The 21,208-nt window shown below is 33.7% G+C and overlaps 1 protein-coding gene across 1 annotated transcript in view; it reads left to right on the plus strand.

Moving 5' to 3' along the window:
- The first annotated feature begins 455 nt into the window (after nt 1–455).
- The window catches only part of LOC106719197 (ataxin-1), a 30,817-nt gene continuing 10,064 nt past the window's right edge, over nt 456–21,208 (plus strand). The window contains exon 1 of the mRNA XM_014513471.2: nt 456–766. The gene's annotated coding sequence lies outside the window, so the exon portion shown is untranslated. The remainder of the gene's footprint in view (nt 767–21,208) is intronic.

Genomic DNA, 21,208 nt, shown 5'->3' on the forward strand with positions numbered 1-21,208 from the left:
TTGTTGAATACTTTCTTACGGGCGTCAAATAATTGCATCACAGAGGTAAGCGGCGATGCTGCGGGAGGGGCGAGGGACTGGCGCCTCGCCGACGCACGCAGCGGACACGCGGAGCCAAGATTCGGTGGCAACGCTCACACAGGAATTCATTTAGCTTCGAGAAGTGTCCGGTTTCAGTCTGGCACGACGAGCGTTCGTGTTGCATTTACTATTTATTCATGTGTCGGGTGGGCGCAGGTTCTGCCGGCGCGGAGCGGGCGCCGACCGGGCCGGGGCGGGGGCACACTTACTACGTGATTAATCCGCGCCCCCCGACCCTCGCGGCACCGCGCCGTACTCGCGCCGGGTTTCCTCGTCCCCGCGCCTCACGGCCACTCGCTACGCACGGCGCCCCGCCACCGGCCCCGCGTAGTGCCGCGCCCGCCGCCCGTCGCCCGCCGCCGCCACTCGCCAGTCGCGCCGCGACCAGCGCCGACGTCGCATCGTTTGTGATTGTGCTCCCGCTGAGCCGACCTATGATATCATTCATGCTAATCTCCGCCCGTTGATTTTCCTGCCGAGTGACCGCAGTGAGACGGCCGCGATATCGCGTGTGCCGAATGTGCTCGGACGTCGCCCGTGTACTTTTCCATCGGATACCGAGCGCGCCCACGAAACCAGTTCGGAGTGCCGGAACGCGCCTTCGGATGAGATCTCCGAGTGAGCGTCTGTGACCCGCGGCCTGAGATGCTGCGCCCGTGACCGTCTCGCGACAGTGCCACGAAACGTAAGGATCCATACCATACGTTCATTCGGACGGCCGGCTTTATTACCCGGCCGCCTTCCTATTCGCATGGCGTATACGAGTGGATTTTATTTTCGTCTGGCGGGTGTTGTGTGCGTGTGAGTGGCGGCGGCGCGGGCGGCGTGGTGTGCGCGGGCCGCGTGCATGCGCCGCGATTGCCGCTCGCCGCCCGCCGCGACTGCTGCTCCCTGGCCCGCTTTATTTAGGTTGTTTCTGAGCGTGGTGGTGCCTTAGCCTGGCGCTCGCGACCGTGCACGCGCCTGCCGTTCCATGTTCTGATCGCCGAGGGCTGCCAACGACCGACCACTGCATGCAAATACGTTGTCTCCTCGCCAGCTGTTAAATCATTCCGCTTTTCAATGTTCCTTTTGGCTTTTAATCGCTTACATGTTACTCTATTACTAAATCATTTTAATCAAATTGACGTTAAGATGTCTTCGCAATGACAAACAATGTCATATTTTAGATACGCCTACAATCTCGGTTTTCGTATCAGAGATAATTCATGTTTGTATCTTGTCAGCTGTTTAATAATAACGTACACTTATCAAACATTATCTAAAGTTCTTACTATTGTAGTAGGTTTACATTGACACTTTTTCGATAAGTCTAACCTTCAGAACGTCCTTTGCTAAGGAAGCTAGCACGTATTTAGCATTTAAATTAGGAAGACAATTGAATGATAATGACTGGTGTTTATACACCGCAAGCATAAGAAGGTTGCAAATGCACATGCTTAAAAAACATGGCGAATGATGCGGACAAATTGCATATTTTTTTAAATTCGTAACACACTATTTACGTCATTGTCTTCAAAAACAGGAAACGGGGAGCTATTAGTGGAATATTTTCAATTTTTTCGGTACATTTCAACTATGATAAAACTTTGACCTCAAAATATATTATAAATGTTAATATATTATGTTTAATAAGAAATAGATTACAAAACTGTTTAGCTCTATGCTTTATAGGCAAAGATGGGTTGCTAGACATGCACTAATTAATTAGATCAAATTGTAACAAGTAGGAAAAGCACAAAGACAATTGTCGGCACATTGAGTTCGTCGCGATAAACTCTGACCTTACCGTACACATTGCTAGGGTAACTGTGATAAAATATATTTATTGAAATATAAAAGATGAAAACATTGAAGCTGTTAACGAAGCCTTTGACAAGAATTATTGGGATAGTTACTAAAAACTAAATCAAACATGTTAACAATCAAACATACAAAACGTTCTACTATTACATATGAAAATTAACATCAGTACTAAAATATCGTTGATTTAAACATTTTTAGAAAGAATTACGTAACAAATGAACACAATTTGAATATTAAAAATAGATGCTATTTTGTGTAAACAACTTTGGAAACATTTCAGGTTATTTTGCTTGTAGTACAAAGGTCAAATTGGGGAAAAAAAATGTTTGCTATATTATTGATGATGCGCGATTTTTCTATAAATGTTATGCAAGAATGCTTGAATATAACAACTAATAAATGAATGATATATTTTATTTCGAACATTGATAATATTAACGTGTATTATATTAAAACTATTATGTTTTCTTTTTGAATTTTGATATCATGCCAAAAGATAAAAATGGTTTACCGAAACCAGGAAATTTGAAATGGTTTACGAAAAAAAGTTTGGTTACCTCTGTGGGTTACGACTGCCGTGGCGTTTATTGATGTCTCTTTTTTTTAGAACAGATTGTGAGGGATAACAACATGTGTCAACCCAAGTGTCACTGGTGTTGAAACTTAGTGATGTAGAGACTAAATGATGTCCAAGACTAAAAGTAACATGGTCAACCTACACGCACTTGTTGAGACTTGTATCTTATATTGGCTCTCGCTTCATTAGCCAGAGCAATTGTAGGCGCTTTGCTTTCATCTTATGAACTACAAACAGCTTTGTATAATAAGGTTGTTATCAATTTGCATATATTAAATCGAATAGAAATAATATTTTTTTAATTTTATTTCATATCTATAAACTTTATCATAATTTAGGTGAATAAAATTACAACATTTTGCCTCAAAAAACATTTTAATAAGATAACCGGCTCCGGCAATCTTTTTTTTATATCATCAACGAGAATAAATTTGATGGATTTTGGATTAAACATTCATTATCCTTTAAAACCGGGTATAATCCCTAGGTAACTTCAAGCCACCTTCATTTTTTGTGTAATAACGGAATTTTCCATTTCTTAAATTTTTTCCACTCAATGTTCAACAGAAATATTTCCTTTCTCCATTTATTGAGATTTATATCTTACTAATTTTATAAACGCGAATGTCCTATGTATGGATGGATGTTTGTTACAAGTTATCTCAAGAACGGCTGCATGGATCTCGTTGAAATTTAGCATGATGTAGAACATAGTCTGGAAGAACACATAGGCTAGTAATTAAGTATTTTTTTTAATCCGTCTAGGACGGAGTAGCGGTCGACAGCTAGTATAATATAAAGCTTATTTACAAACGACAATGTAATTTCCGTACTATATTTTGCAGTATATGTATATCCTTTGCGATTAATGTTATCGCATATTACTATGTTGAGTGTGTGATGTTTACATAGTTACGTGATATGATAAATACATATGATTTACATAAGTAATCAAATATGTGTGAAACTTTAAATACGTCAATAACATATTATGTATGACTTTGCAAAATTATATTTAATTTTTTACCAACATATGCCAAAGTTACTTTGAATGAGTAAAGAAGAAATAAATTAAAATTTTTTGTAAAAATAAATTGAAGATTTTACAGAAAAATTTTAATTTCTTTTCAGGTATTTAAGTCATAAAATAAAAATACGTGTATTATAAAAAAAAACTAACATTAAGATATAATACTTTAATGTAAAATTTATATTTTTAATACCAACCGAAAATAGTATTATGAAATTTATCAAGTAGTAAAAGAATTTCCTTCCCCAAGTAATTATACGAATAAAATATCTCGAAAAGAGTCTGTAATAATTATAAATACAAAATAATAAGTGTCACCAATGTTCATTTCATGTATGTGAAGAACATTGCTTAGCATCGCGCCGCGCCGGCCTTCGACGTGCAAAATTAATTATGCGGTGAAAATAATCCCTCCGTGTGTCTGGATGCTTAACATATCGATAATGGGTAATACTAACGCGTTCTAGTTTTTACAATGTTTTTAAAACTCAAAATAGGAACGACAAAAGGTAACTACAGACCTACCTATCTACAAAAGCACTCGCAATGATTACATTTAATAAAAAATAATGGAATAATATGGATAATTCAAACATTAATTAATTAAAAAAAATTAAACATGAAACTCGACTTTATAAAACGGTCTTTTAGGAAATAGGAATGTCTTCGAATAGACATTCTTACATAAGGTAATGTTTTTACTGATATTTTCAGTCAACACATTCAATGCCACACTATTTTTACGAATGTGCGAACGAGAGAAGTCGGTGGCACTGAGTGTGTTAAGGATAATGCGTGGGTGAAACTAGTGATACTGAAGTTTCAGGTTCATTTATTATCAACAGTGATTTACTTCAATAAGGTCGGATGAACAGGAAAAAGTGGAGGTTAGTGTTCCTTTGATAAAATGTATAATAGACAGTATATGGAAATATATTTCCGTTGAAAATTTATCGACACAATTGTAATCGTACGATAAAATTTAATAACATCACACGTGAATTGGATTTACAAAATCAAAAATATAGCTTGTCTTAATCTCTTAATTGCTAGTATTTTACTTTAATTTATGGGGAAGTCCCTATGAAATTCATTTCCGTCTTGACATAGTAATAATAAAATATAATCATTTGTTTATTAAAATTACTCCAATTAATAATACGCTAAATCATTCCTATTTGGATAATAATTCTTCTCTACATATCGACATGAAAATAACATAACGAGAATGTCCAAAATGTATTGTAGGGTTCTAGTTACTCAACATCCTATTTGATCAATATGATTGATCGCCTAACATAAGTTGAACGGACATAACATGTCTTCATAATGTCTTCTAGCAATAATACAAAAATAAAATATTAACAAATTCTAATAAGTGTTGATTTAATTTCACCATAGAACGCTACTTGTATGATATATTGTCTATCCCTTTCATTCTTTTGACAAAATAAAAGACAACATTCATTAATACAAGACACGGCAGGTGAGCTCTACATTTATAAAATGGTTAAGATATCTCTAGCAAATGTTGTTAATTATATGTAATTATGATTATGAATATATTATGTAAGATAATATTATCCGTTGTTTATATATATACCAATATATAATATTATTTTCGGTATATAACTTGTCTTTAAATATACACAGGCACGCAATTTATCAATAAGATTACTTCTCGCTCGTAATAACGGTTGTTTGTTGAGATAATTGCGTAGACAAGTAGCGCTACTAATTGCCTTCAAACCAGAAGCGATAATATTTATATGTTCTTAGTATAAATTGTATACAAAATTATGTTATTTTCATAGTTTTTTTTTTATAATAATAATTAGAATAAATGTTAAATTTAACATAGAATTACTTTATTAAAAACTTCCACTTAAGAGATCTACCACGCCAAAGATCATTGAACAATTCACCGTGGATTTCTGAGACCAAAATCTCCGTTTAAAACGTATTGTTATCTTTGTCTTATAAAGAGATTCTAGTCTCAGAAATCCAATGTCAATCATTTATTGTTCACTTAGAAGAAGGAGGCTCTTAGAGTACAATTATCTACTAAACCTACACTAAGGAGGAACCTATGTACGGAAAAGCCATAAGGATACACTAAATATTAACAGATGTTTATGTAAATGAATAAATATATCGTGGCGTTTGGAAATTATAATGTTTTATAACATTTTAGTCGATTTTACTTCAAGTCAGGCTTTGTTTTATAAATACTTTTGTTGTTATTAAATTAACCTAGTAACTAGTTATAATTTATTATTATGTCGTATCTTAGAAACGCGTTGTCTTTGATCGTCTCATCTCTATATTGTTTATGATTTGTAAATCATTTCTAAGACAGCAGCGTTGGTAAACGTCTATTCTAATTGACCGGTACTATATTCTTTGATGTTAATATTATTACGTTTCATATTAAATTAAATAAACGGACTGGTGTCTGATAAGCAATGAACGTTTGCGAAGAAAACAAAGAGATATCGCGTTGTGTCCGCGATAGTTGTGTGTATATGACACTTGTGTGTGTTTGTGTAGCTGTGTATGCACACTGGCGAACTTATAACGGCTGTTTCGTCGTTATCAAGCGAGCTACCGCCTACGTAGCGTTATCTCGCTTTATCAGCGGCATTAGGAGCGATAATGCTCGCATACCTGTATTTTTCAACGCGCGTATAATTTAACATACATGAATGAATGCTCCGCCCGACGATTGTTTATTGTATGGAAACACTTCACAATGTAACTAACTAAATAACTTGCCTGTCCTCAATGAGCTATGGTTACTGAGTTTTGTGACTGTAAGCATTTATAAAAAACTTTTACGACAAAATTTAACCACCAAAATTGGTTGGTTCACAAGATTTATCATTGACACAACAAAGTACACCATTATTACCGAATAAACTTTTTCGTTGATATTAAAAGACAATTTTAATTACGTGGAACGAGAAATTGGCGGCAGAACTAACTTGAAACATTCTCACGGCCGAAAGAACGGTGTCCTATTGCGGTGTGTCAACATTCAAAGTGCTGCAGTCGGCAACTCTGCCTCAGATTACAGAAAATACGACCGATGTTATTATTTCCATATCGAATCCCAGCACCGCCACATATTTACGAATATTGTAACCGGAGGACTACCCGAACTTACTTTTCTCTTGTATAATTCTGTACCAGAGTTCGCCCACGAGTTCTCTACTTGTACCAAATTTAAATAAGATATGTTGGACAGTTGCAAAGTTATCGTGTAAATATATAAAGAGGAAACAAACGTATCCCACTGGGAACGTACATATTTCCGGTATCATTGGTATGCGATTTTTCAGAAAACGTTACCACCTTCATCCAGATCCATGAAGCCGTTCTTGATACCTTGTAAAAACATCTATCCATCCAAATTTAGTCCATCATCCATTTACATTATTAGTAAGATTAACTAACTAAAGGAGGTGTCTTAATCCACAGTTTTATGTTATCTAATTAATTTTGTATCCGAATGTACCTATCAACCTCGGAGGTGATAACATAGTGGCACTATAAGTTGTCATTAACTATTTAGTTTATAGTGAGGATAAACAGTTTAACAAATAATTATAGTTGTAGATGTACCCCCGCCGTATTGTGACATCATAACCTCTAATTGAAAGAAATAGTTGGGGTCAGCAAAACAAATTAATCTTTTCTCAAATTTAACCTTACGTATTACTATAATCTTTGTCTTCCTAACCTGAAAAGAGGTATACTTCTTTACTGTGAATATACTAGAAATAATTTCAATCTTTAAATTTTCATATATTTGAACTGTACTAACAAACGTCTAATCATAGCGCGTTGGCTCCAATCCAAACTTTAATCTTTTTTCAATTCAATTTGAAGCTTTATTGAATGTAAGTAAACAAACAAAAGGCCACAAATAGATTTAGTAACGTTATTACTATTGTCTTCCAAAGAAAATTGTTCGGATTTTTTTATGATCATTCAATTAATCTGGAATAACATCATGGGTTATCTATTTTATTGTATTGTATGTAATATTCGATTATGGTTAATCTGGGAAACCTCACACGAAAATATAAACTTAATAGCAGTCGTCCGCGCCGAATTAAAAAAAACTTTATTAGTAGCGTATGTGTTATAGCAGACTATGTTCTACACCAATGCCAAATTTCATCAAGATCTGTGAAATCGTTCCGGAGATACCTTCAAACAAACATACATCCGTCCAAACATTCGTATTTATAATATTTGTAAGATTTAAAAACAGGTGACTTAGCAACATTTTACTTATTTAATTACAATATTAATTAGTAATGTATAGATCAAGTAATGATTTTTAAAACATGTAAAATGCCTATACTTTCATTTGATCTAACATGTATTTAAGTTATTAATTTTGATACATAAATTCAAATTAAAAAAAAACATAAATTTCACTTTATCTTTTATCCTTCTTGTTACACTCAGAGTCCTCCAATTACTAGTATGGTAGTCCTTACTGTAGATTTATCGAAAATAATAAAAAAAAGAACTGCTTGCATAGCATTAAACTACACTATCAGGAAGTTAGTACATTGATTATAAATTAACACATAAATATTTATTTAATTCTTTGATAAAGAATTATATATAGAGTGCAACAGCAACAATTTAACCGGTTAATATTTATATCGGCTGGCAGATTGTTATACAAACAATAATTGCTAGAAAGGATATTGTGTTTATCAACTTGGTCCCTTGGACAGAGTAGCGTGTTTGTATGACTCCTGCCTTCGCTTCGTCTATAGGTTAATCAAGAAAATAAACAAACAAATCTACTGTCTTATGTCACGCTGTCAAATTTATTATTACATGCCTACCTATACAAAAACTATGTACACATAGAGTCTATGCGCACATATATAGGTATCTTCTCCTTTGGAAATGTCATCACGAATATTAAGAATAAATCAAAAAGGGACATATAAAGCACACTGTGACATCTTGACAATGATGTAAGTAAGAAAACTTACAGATGAAACATTTTCAATATATTTAATTCCAGTATATGTTCAGTCGAAGAATGTCATTATTTTATATCGTACAACAAACTGTCACCATACGAGCTGTAATTTAGCACGTTTTTAAAACAAATTAGAAGAAATTGTGTTATTTTAATGGTTGTAGGTGTATAGTTACTTACAACATAAAACATGCGCCATCTTTGTTTCTACTAACCTTTTCGTACTAAAAAAAATGGCCGGTCAATTTCGTCTAATGCTTTATCGAATCAAGAATAGGAATCGTTTGGTATTAGGTAACAGTTTACATTCACGACGTCTAATCAATGGGCCGGACTGCGCCCGCGCATTGCGTCATCGCTTTCGCGGCTCCATAGTAGCTTGCGAAACACAGCTTATGCAAGAGTACAATGTACGTAAATTTTGTACTTCGACTTGTTGCTTGTTGCTGCTGTCAACATGTTTTTTTAAAGACTTTTATAATAGACTGCCAGATATATCTTTAAAAACTAAAAACTATTGCGATAGATAAAGATAGAGAAAGCTTTAACAAATGCAGATGTCTACAGACAATCCTCACTTTGCTATTTTGGCAAATTTAAACGGCCGCTTCCTCGTTTGTCACCTTTTCTCATACTATAAAAAAAGTTAAAAAGAGCGTTAAAAATAAAAACTGACAATGCCCACAAACAAATGAAACAATAAAGAAATTTAAACTGCCAGTTACTAGTAAGCTCAAGAAAGTATATAGGAAAATAGGACAAGAATTTTAAAGAGGAGCTTTTTAAACTTAAGTTTCGGGTAGAACTTAAATATCTTATAAGTTCTAAACTTCCGAACGAAAAATGCAATCCGGGTCTCCCTTGGTGACCAATTAACGATTCTGATTGAGTGTTTAAGACTATCTCTAGTATTCTTACGTTGTAATGGAATCGATTTTTTTTACTTGCCTTACTGGGCAGCGGTATTGCAACATTTGGCGTGCGGCGGGCCAGAGATCCCACGCTTAAATTTTAGCGTGATAATTAATTGAGAGTAAGGTGTGCGTGACTGAGAAAATTAAAACACTTGAAGGATATTAATGAAGCCTTTAACTTTTTATAGTCTACATGAAAGGGTAAAAATCTGTAGTCATGATTTTTTTACCTTGAGAAAAAAGGTTTGAAAATTTTTGATGAAATTATGTTTTAAACTTAAATAATATTTTACCTTGGTACATAGATTAATTAAACATTCTGCTATTGTGATAATACATTAATAGCTTGAATTTATATTGTGCAGTAACTCGCATTTCACACAAATAACACTTGACTTTTACCCACTTCTTACGGCAATACGGCGATAAACTCTAACCTTAGAAAGGTTGCTTAACAGTAAATAAGTGGCAAGTGGCAATATTTTATCTGTTCAGTGTAAACTTTACTTATGTTACCTAATACTGGCTAGACAGTATTGCGACATTTATTTTGTAGAAAAACAATAAAAATAAAAAACATTTCGTTTTAACTAATGTATTAAGCGGCCTCTTCACTACTTTTGACCGAAAAAAATAAGTTTATTGAAAAAATCAGTGGTGAAAATGTTTATTGATGTATTTAATATAGCTTTTGTTAGCAACTTCGTCCGCGTGGAATAAAAAAATAGCCTATGTCACTCAGTAATAATGCAGCTTGGTAATGACAAAATAATTTTTGAAATCTTTTCAGTAGTTTTTGTGTTTATTCCTAACATATAAAAATACAAATCTTTCCTCTTTATAATATAGATACAGTAGACTATTATAAAAGGGGAAGAAGAAAATCGCAACATATTTAATGAGATACATATGTATGTATAACCTGTGTAATGTTAATGGCCAAACCTTGTAGGAAATGCCGCCTTGACTTGGTCAAACAAAAAAGGGCATTTCGAGGATGTGGTCTTATTCATATGTTTTGTAACCTTTTTTGTAAACTAAATGAAGCGGTTATGTAACTACATATTACAAAAAATTTTAACGTTCAAATATGGACCATTGAATATTCAACTATTATTATTGTTATTCGATAACCATTTCTGACTAGTTAAGCTTTCTTCCTAATAAGCATAAAGGATTTTTAAGATGAATAGTGACGAAAATAAAAAACGTGTTTCATAATTTACTTATCCACACAACTTTCAATAAATAAAATAGTACAAAGTATTTTTAGAAGTAATTTGTTGTATCAGGTGATCCAGACCTGAATAATTTTTCCATTATTCCATTTAAACGTACAGCCAAGACCTAAAATGTCGTGAATAGTCGGTGATTTAGTCTGGTTGTTTGTATTCGGAGACCTACTAATTTAGGAAATAGGTCTTGTTCCCTAGGAATTGAAAATAGCCTTAGTGATCGATATGTCTGCGGACTCGTTCTATATTCCGCTTTTAGAAGCATTATAAATGTAACTAGGTAGGCAAAGACACGGAGACATTGTCATAGGAATATTTATTGACACGACCTAGCATATTAGAATAGCAGACAGTGGCTTTTTGGTAATGAAAAATCTTTTTTATACCTGTACAGTTTGTAGGAAAAAGAAGTTACAAGGAAATATGATTAAAAATTATTAATTTTGTCTAAAATATTTTGGTTTAGGTATTCTTTCTTTGGTCAGTTCGTTGCCTGTATTTGCGTCAATATAACAAACTAAAAGTAATATAAAGTAGGTAATAGTGAAAAAAAAATAACTTAAAGCGGATAACGTTTCACGGTTTGTTTGTCGGGGCGATGGCGATGCGAGGCGCGCGGCCTTGCGCGGCCGAGCGACGCCCCGCGGCCGCACGTGTATGCGTGACGTCACGCATACAGCGTTCAAGTTCAATGCTGCCCATTAATTCCACCGCAACGGCCAGCTACAATACTTTTTACTAATATTATAAACGCGAAAGTTTGGATTAATGTATGGATGTTGTTACCATGGCTGAACGGATCCGGTTGTAATGTCAAACAGAGATAGATTTTAATTTGGAATAGCCCAAAGTTTTCCACGCAAATGCATCTTATATGTTAGTCTCAACCGTCGCACTCAGAGTTTGTCGCTCAGCGAACCCTGTAGAGTTGATTTCTCATACTAAATGTACACTAAGAGAGACAACCTCTTAACTAATTTACTATATCCATACAATTAATTAAATTGGAGTGTCTTTGTAATGTAAACAAGTATGTAATAATTCGTACACAACATGTATAGCGTTATTTATAACGTTGCCGAAGTCGCGGGCGGCAGCTAGTTAATATAAACTGTATTAAGTACTACAAAAATACAGTTAGACACTTTAGTTAAATACACTTTGACCGACAGTCATTGATATTATGAACGTCAAACGTAAATAAACATTATCTCTATTATTTAAATCTGAGACTGTTTTATTTTAAAAATGCAACTAGACCTCGATAAATAACGTTCGTAAGATGAATCGGGGCCTATATTTATTCACAAATGTTAAATCTGCGAGATATCAAAGTCGAAGAAGTAATGTTCAGTTCAAAGAGCCGTTAACAGACGAATAACATACAACAACTATTTTTAAACAAACCTTCGAATAAAACATTGAGATTCAATAACATTTATGTAACATGATATTTCGTCTAAATATACAAAACATATCGAATGTACCTTATCAAATATAATATCAAAGCAATAAAATCTTGAGCTGTCGAGTTATACAATAATGGAATTGGTCTTATTATTACTAAAAATAGTTGAAGACGAAAGAACAGATTAAATTAAAAAATCTCCAATAGACAGAACTTTTATTTTGGAAAAAATCTACGGATCCTGTGGAATAGTATCTTTGTAATGCCACACGCACGAATCCGCTAGTAATATTTCATATTTACTAAACACATTCAAATTATTTATGTTTATTTTTCAGAAATAACGTTAACAAAGGATACCTTTGGTTAGAGATGCGTTGTTTGGTATCTCTTCTCTGAAGCGTACGTTATGAAAACACGAACGCGCGCTTTCCTCGGCCATTGAGCCTTCCCCGAAGCGCGCGTGCCACATTGTCAATACTAATAAAGTACGAGTACAACTACGTCATAAAATTCACTTGTAGTTAAATTAAAAAAAAAACTAATAGCCCAGCTGACTGGAAGGAAATCCAGTGAATATTCAAGTCACATTACACCTTACATATGAAATAATAGTTTTAAATGTTTTTTTTTTTTAATATTTTTTGTCATTTTTCTGTTACGGAAACTATCTGTGGAGAAAATGTAATACACCATACGTGCAATAATCTTCAAAGTGATCTTAAATACAATTTAATTATAAATAATACATGTGTTACGAAAGTTGAAACACGGTAACATCAGTTTGTTATCAAAACTTCTAAATATTTATGTCTACTCCATACATTATTGATAACAATAGATCTACTTCAGTTTATTATAACTTGGCGTCCTTGGCAATTATCTACTTAGTTCACAAATCACAAACGATGTGTAGAAACATACTGCCTATTATTTGTTGTAACAATTATATGTTTAATACAATTGTATCGCCAGTGAAAACCCACGGTTAGTTGAACATTCGCGATGTTCGTGTGGTCATTTAAAGCGGTGTACGTGACCACTGATAACAGATGCCGTGGGTTTATCTCACTAATATTTAATTACCATACGGTCAAGTATCAAGAAGTCATTCGGTGATATTTTTCATGATAATAATATTTTCCAATGTATTCTATTTATAAATTAATGAGTGATCATTCCGTTGTCCTCGTTTTTTTTTTCAAACAACAAATGACTATATGTTATGTAGGAACTAAGTGTAAGTTTTAACTTTTTAATTTCATGTAAAAATTTCTCCACACTGTATAATCTTGTAACTGTGACGTCATCAGAATAAAGTCTTGGTATTGTGTCCGAGTACAATCTGTATACAATAAACAGCGAACGAAAAGTACACTTCAAATCGTTATCTGTTACAACTTATTTATATAATACGACTATTAATAATAACACTACAAAATATTATGGTTCCTGCTCGTTTATTACCTTTAACCCGGAGCGAATCGTAATTTAAACAAAGATAAAACGTGTTTACCCAATTACAAACAGTGCACTCAAGGCATGTCTGATTATTTACATAATTCCCGACGGTCTCAGAACAAATAGTATAATCGAATCTATACTTGGCACCTAGTCATGGGTAACTTAACTAAAATCGATGACCTGCAGATCAGCTCACAGTTCAAATGTGTGTAGCAGATCAGTGAACCGGTTTTTGACTCAGCTCAATTTTTACCTGCATAGAGTTATGATTTTTGTTTCGAACTGTGACCTGCAAGGTACCAGGCAGCTTATGGCTCGTCAGCTCATATAGTTATAGTACATGGCGATGAGCCTTGAGGTGTCAATTTAATTGTTGAGTCAAAGCTCAACGGTTCAAGTCTATGTGACTTGATTTTCGAACATGTTGTGAGTTGTTTTAGACATTTCTACTGGCAACGGTTTATTTATAATGAAATGTTATCGTTGTGTCACTCTTACACGTGTCACGTTAAACAAGTGCTCTCTTATTAGTTAAAACGAATATTTTCTTGATAACAATGTTTTTATTGGAAAAAAATACTGTTTTACTGTCTGATTGTTTTATTTTAACGACTAGTGTAGATAGTGTATGACCATGTTAATTAATGTTAAAGTAAAAAAATATTTGAAAAAAATCGCATTTCTACTTATTTTAAAGTGTCATTACGATTTTCATTTGTTACCAATGGAAAACCATTGCCTAAAAAATAGTACAAAAACCGTGGAAATACACTGTAATTGAATAATATTCTTATAAACATTTTTCTACAATTGAATTAAAAAGTAGTCTTGTTTTTTATTACCCAACTCGAATACTTATAAATTAAAAACGCCTCTATATTTTGCCTTTTATTTAAACAGTTACTGATTTTATATCATACCATATATGAAAATATTTAATGTAAATTGTTAAATGAATGGAAAAAACAAACAGCAAGCGAAAAATCATATCAAACAAGTTTACAAAACCTGTTTCGGTATACGAGGATATATCAATGGCTGGACAAGTGAGGCGTAATGATTGTCTAGATTTGCATACAATCGGTAGCTTGCAGGTGGGTATCAGGTACCCGCGGTGACTTAGATGAACGCCTTAATATTCTAGACATCGCCTAGTCGCCTACGCGTGATGATTTCAATCTAAAACAAAACAATAACTGTTTACACGAGGTCATAATATCTGTTTGCAAATAAAAATGTACATAACCAGCGCCATATTGTGACTTCATAGCTACGAAACTGTTTAAAATGTGTATATAAATACGAATTAAAAAGACATTGTGTTTACTAACTATGTGTTAATCGAGACTATGTTCTACATCTTTGCCAAATTTGAATAAAATATGTAGAACCGTTACGGAGTTATCAAGTAAATATGTACAAACGAAAATAAACGTATAACACGGGAACCGTACATAATTCCGGGATCCTAGTTAGCCTAGATATTCTTCCAGACAATGTACTACATCTATACCAAATTTCATTCAGATCCATCAATCCGTTCTGAAGTTACCATCTAACAAACCATCCGTCCAAATATTCGCATTTATTAGTAAGATTACGCATTCAAAAGGTATAATTATTTTTGTGAACTGATTTTTCTATTAGTGACGAATCAAGGTCATAAACTTGAAAATTCTTATTTAGAACACGTAGTGAAACAGTGTATAGGAGACATCAAACCGATAAATGAATATTTAATAGAATATAGTTAAAATAACTGAACACTTCTAATGGTTTTACTCATGGTAAATTTAACACTCTACATAACATTGCTTTATATTTCATACAATGGTCAAGGTTACAATTTATGTAAATAAACTTTATAACTTTATAAATATTTAACGTTATATATATCATTCGTTCATAGGATAAATATAAATTTTATTGTGCGTAGCGAATGACGAGAACGAATGTAAAAGAATGAACGGCATGTGGTCGACAAGACGCGAGAAATAGTTGGCACATCGCACTGTCTGTTTACGAGACCGATTGATCAATCTTCATTCTGCACTATTTGCCTGTTGTTGTAATTAGTTAAGGCATCGTTCGAAAAATTTTAATTGATTCAAACTTTTTCTCGTTTTAATCGAGTTTTTGTAGTTCGGTATAAAAATGTTGTTGACCTTGAGTTTTGACGAAGGATACTTTACTATTTTAGTAGTTAAACAAATTGTAAAAACAATTTCGATACGTTCTTAATTTTTTAAGACCCTAATATTAGATTTAATAAATCGAGAGGACTTACAAATAAGGTCGTAAGTTTTAAGCAAAATGACCTTTAGATCTTTTCGGACTCTAAAGAATATAATATATTTCAAGATTTTTCAAGAAGCCTTCGATTTTTTTTATTAACTTAATAATATATTTAAAAAGCTATTTTGAACGCGAGCCCGATTAATGTACCTCGTAGGCAAAAGTTGAGAGGCTTACGCTTTGATGCTTTCAATTTAACGACTAGACGGTTCGATGGAAATTTGCCTTTCGATAATATTTTATTAATATACATTTTCACTAAAGAAACACCAAGTCAGAAGGGTAAACCTGAAATAAATTTTAAAGGTACTTTCAAATAATTATATAAATAAATACTGCCTATAAACACGAAAAGCGTGTGGGTTTAACCTTCATATTGCCCAAACGTTAAAATTAGAACAATGTGCATAAAATAAATATTATTTTTTACCATTACAAATAAGGCATGGATTGACCAGTGGGCATTAAAATGGTTATCTCTAATACTTGTAACAGGTTACTTAGATGTTTGTTAATTTCATTTATTCATATTGTATGTATTTAAAGTGTTCACGAACAGTTCTAGTTTTGTATATGAAGGCAACAAGCTTATATAACTTAATTGGATGAATATTTAAAAGTGTTAATTTGTTTAAATAGTACTTAGTTCCGAACGTACACTTGTGACGTCACATTTACCATAACGGGTTAAGTTGCTTTTAACAAGTTTCATTTATATATTAAGTATAGATAAATATTACTACTGAATTTAGTATATTTTTAAATACATTTAATATTATCAAACTCGTGCCTTATATAGAAACTCATAAAATATACATTAATAATACTTTTTAACGTGTTCAAGTATCAGTCATTGAATTAAAAATGTACAAAAGTAGCATCTTGAGGTGTGTAATACGGCTCTGAACTGGTACAATAGTGCAGGTCACAAAGACTTGAACCGTTAAGCTAAAGCTCAACAACTAAATTCACAGCTCACGGCTCATCGCGATATACTCTGTGTGAGCTGTGACTCTTGTGAGCTGATGCGCCGCGAGTTTGCATCTCGAAAGGCAAAAAAGAACTCTATACAGGTACAAATTGAGCTGAGTTGCTAGCCGATACACTATTTCTCACATGTGAATTGTGAGCTAGAATAGTGATCATCAATTATAGTTTAAGTTACCTTTGATTAATAAAATTTAAGTTAAAATTAAAGTAAAATTTAAGTATTTAAGTGTATCATTCGGTCCGGTTTCTACTAGATTAGCTAATGTGGTGGCTACTTCAAAATAGCAATCTTTTAGCGTCGCGTCGGCCAGTCGTGGGCAGACGTTGACAGGTCACTTCCCTAACATTTTTGCCTGAATGCTTTTCAATGTTTATTTAAAACAGTAACGATCAGTGTAGTGACATCTGTATTTTTTCGCGTCACTTTCACAGTTTGATCCCTGTCATATTTTAGTTTTTTTTTTTCATTGTTATGAATGAGTGATATTCTATCTATAAAATATAATTTTATTTAAAAAAAAACCTCGAATAAAATTGACTGAATGTGAATGAAAACGTTGTCGTAGAATAAAATTCACTAGTTGACATTATGTGCACATTACGAGATCGCGGCGAGGAATTCGAGAGATCGGGCCAAGTCGCGTGGGCGAAGCTCCGCCATACAGACGAGTACGTTACTATACGCCACTAATAACTCATAATTTATAGCCAACATCGACCATTTGGTAATTTGTAATTAATTGCGAACGAACAACACGTGTAAATAAAATAGATCGAGTCCATTGAAAATTGCACTAAACGACATAAAATCTGCAACGTCATACCTACCAATATTGCAAATACGAACGTATTATTAACATGCCAAAGTTCATTGACCTCCTTTAATTAATTAATACGGTAGCTCACCACTAAGATTTTATCGCTTACTGGCTAAGTTTTTTCAATAAATCAGCCGTGAATTTGATCACAAACAACTTTCTTTACCTCAAATAGCATATTGTTGTATGTAGCTAATGTAAAGACAAACAAGTTTTTTCATCGACGTGATTTTAGAAATATGTTTCGTTTTTGGTATTGGCGCTTATCAGGTTGTTCACACGTGCAATTACCGACGTGGGTGTTTGTTGAACGTGAACGTGTATAGTAAACGATTTCAAACAGTGATTTAATTGAAAAAGATACATTCAAAGGGGGGAAAAACTAACAGCTCTAAATAGGTGGCGCTAGCGCTAATAGTGTAATGTCATCTATCAAAGTTTATATACCATATTAGCTGTCGCCCGCGCGCAGTTAAAAAGGCTTAATAGGGGTTTGAAAAATAGATGTTGGCCGATTCTCAGACCTACTGAATATGCTCACAAAATTTCATGAGAATCGGTCAAGCCGTTTCGGAGGAGTACGGGAACGAAAACTGTGACACGAGAATTTTATATATTAGATTTCAGCGATTTAAAGCAAAGTATTCCATTTTCATTTTTTGTAGTACATAATTAATGTAAACTATCGTAAAAAATTACATATATAGTTTTAGTTACTTTTTATATAAAATAAAGTGTTTTTGTATATCTGTGGTACATTTAGTGCTACTCACTCTCGATCATGCTGACATCTGTAGTGAGCAAAAGGCAGTTTTTCTTCCCATTTGTCATTATTATTTGCTTTGTCTATGTTCTTATACTTTTTTTAATCGAACGCAAAAAAGAGTCATACTTTTTGGAGAAAACAGTGATAATATGTTTTTTACTAGTGTTTGGGCAGTGTAAACTGACGATAACAAGTATGTAAATAAATTGTTCGTGATGGTCGTAGTGTAGGCGGTGTTGTTTGCCTCCACTCTCCTATTGCGTGACACACTGAATAAAAGTGTTGTTAGACCTCAAATTGCCCATATAAACGAAGCCTTACCACTCCTTAATTATATAAATATTTAGTTTTTTCCAATAATTATCTTACTACAACCTTCACATATAGAAGACAATAAACTAAATCAATATAGTGTGATAAAAGTAGCCAGTATTTACATAGTTGTAAGAAAAAAAATATTGAAGAAATATTTAGTATAATAATAATATGAAGTTGCAGTCTGTGATGAAAATATTTCTGCTTTAAATAGTACCGAAATATACTAGATGATTCAATGTAGTTCCAGAGGTTATAACAATGAACATAATTCACTTAACTAACTAACGAAATAACTGCAATACGTTTACCTTTAGTGGTATTTATGCCGCAGACAAGCAAGCCCGCTTTGGTTGGAACTTTACGTAAGAAGTCGCGTGACCTAGCCACCGTTCATTCAGACAGCGCCACGCGACCGGTTCGTGTTACACTGCGTTCCCACTGACTGAACATTACAAAATATACTGTTGTTTCAGATTATTCTGAAAGAAAGAGAGAGATAACACGGTTTTGTAAAAAAATGTCGTCAATAGAATTCGACGGTTATTTAATTTTTACACGTTACATTGCACTTTTTTATTTATGCTGTGGAATAATGTACTTCGTATTTGATATGTAATAATGATTTGTTAGATTCCAAGTAGTATACCATTAACATGTTTATAAACATTATTCAGTAACAAATAACATAGTAGGTTTCGTAACACAACTACACAAATAATATCTGCACTATTATTTAAACTATAAAGTTCAATTGACGCAAATAAGAAAGTGCAAAATGAAATTATGGAGAAAGGACATTTAAATAAAATGGGTAAATGATTAAAAATGTTTTTCTTGTTTCCTAAGTAAGCTAAATAAGTCCACAAACACTTTCTATGGGCATTGCCAATTTAGAAAAACATGCTAATTTATTGCAGCGTACATTGAAATCCATGAAATCGTAGAAAAGTAAACCCATGTCTTAGGAATTCATATAAATAATTATGTATATACTTAGTATTTTTTTTTCTAATAAGTTAGGTCAGTATTTAATTAAGGAGACAAATAAACACTAATTGATTATTTTTAGTATGCACTAAAGAATGCTTATTTCTTATTCTATTCTAGATAATATGTCACACGTAATTGTGACAAAGATTATTTTGATAGAATTGGAACGCGAACTGTCAAAAGTTTGTGTTGGATCAACAACAGACTGTAAATAAATATAGAGAACGTGAAACTCGAAGTAATCCTGGCAATGGAACAAGTTGGAGAGAGAGGCTGTGGAATGGGGATGTGGGGGTTGGCGACGCGGGGGTTGGAGCAGCGAGGGCTGGGTTGGGGCCGCGGGGGCCGCAAGACGCGGCGTGAATGGCGGCGGCAAGGTCATGGGCGCCGGAAGTGGGTTACGGGCGGCGTATCGACCGCGGCCGCGCATAACACCACCGAGCACCGCCCTAGGGTTGCCATGTGTCTGCTCTACATATTGCAAATATACTAAATTGCAGACTTCTATTATACCTTATGATTTTATTGGGTAGCTCGTCTCATACAAAAGAAATTTGTCCATATGGTATTAAATTGTCCGTATTGCCTACTTGATAATCTTTTAGCTGTATTTTTTTTTTGTTTTATTTTATTTATGAACATTATTATGCGTATTTATTTTCCAATAATCGAACCGTACTTATAGCTCAATTAATTTGTATTGTCTCGATATGAAATTTCTCACGATTGTTTTGGTCTAACAGGTTTGGAGAAACCTAAGCCGTTTGATCGAGTTATAATGTTACGCCGTAATCTGATCACCAATTAATTAGTTACAACATAATGTTATATGGTAACTGGCGTATAGGATAAGTTTATTTAAAAGAGCAGACCAAAATCTCTTTATAAAACATATAGTCATCCCTGACAAAACAGAGATTACAATATGTTGTAAACGGAGATTTTGGCCTCAAAAAAGCTAAGTTAGTATTGTAGAAATTGCACATGCGATAAAAATATAAAATACAAAAAACAGTAAAAGATGTTATACATTTCTCTGAATTAGGTCAAGCAAGGAGAGCTCATATTGTTTTATTTGGTATGTCTTCCATTTGGACATTATAGTTTTGTACTTGACTTGTTTCAACATTGTACGTCTCGCTTTGCTTCGGAATTTTATCTAGACTCCTGACTCACGTCATTCCAAATGTCTTTACCAAAGATAAACCTTTTAAGAATTTATTACAAACATTCTCAACTATTTTATAACGTATTATGTAGACTCTTAAGTCGCCATGTTCATTTCAGGCCATGCGCCTGCGCAGAACCTTACTCCCGAGATAAAACAAGTTGTCAACATGTATCTTTATAGAAAATTCAGCTCTTACAGAGTTTCATTCCATATTCAACTTTTTAAATCATGGGATTTTGAACATTTAATCACTACATTTTAATAAATAAATTTTTTTAATAGAAAGCGCCCAACGAGCAAGCGATCACCGCCGAAAGAAAGATGTTACCAC

This window comes from Papilio machaon, chromosome 12 (assembly GCF_912999745.1).
Source record: "Papilio machaon chromosome 12, ilPapMach1.1, whole genome shotgun sequence".
NCBI classification, from domain to species: Eukaryota; Metazoa; Arthropoda; class Insecta; order Lepidoptera; family Papilionidae; genus Papilio; species Papilio machaon.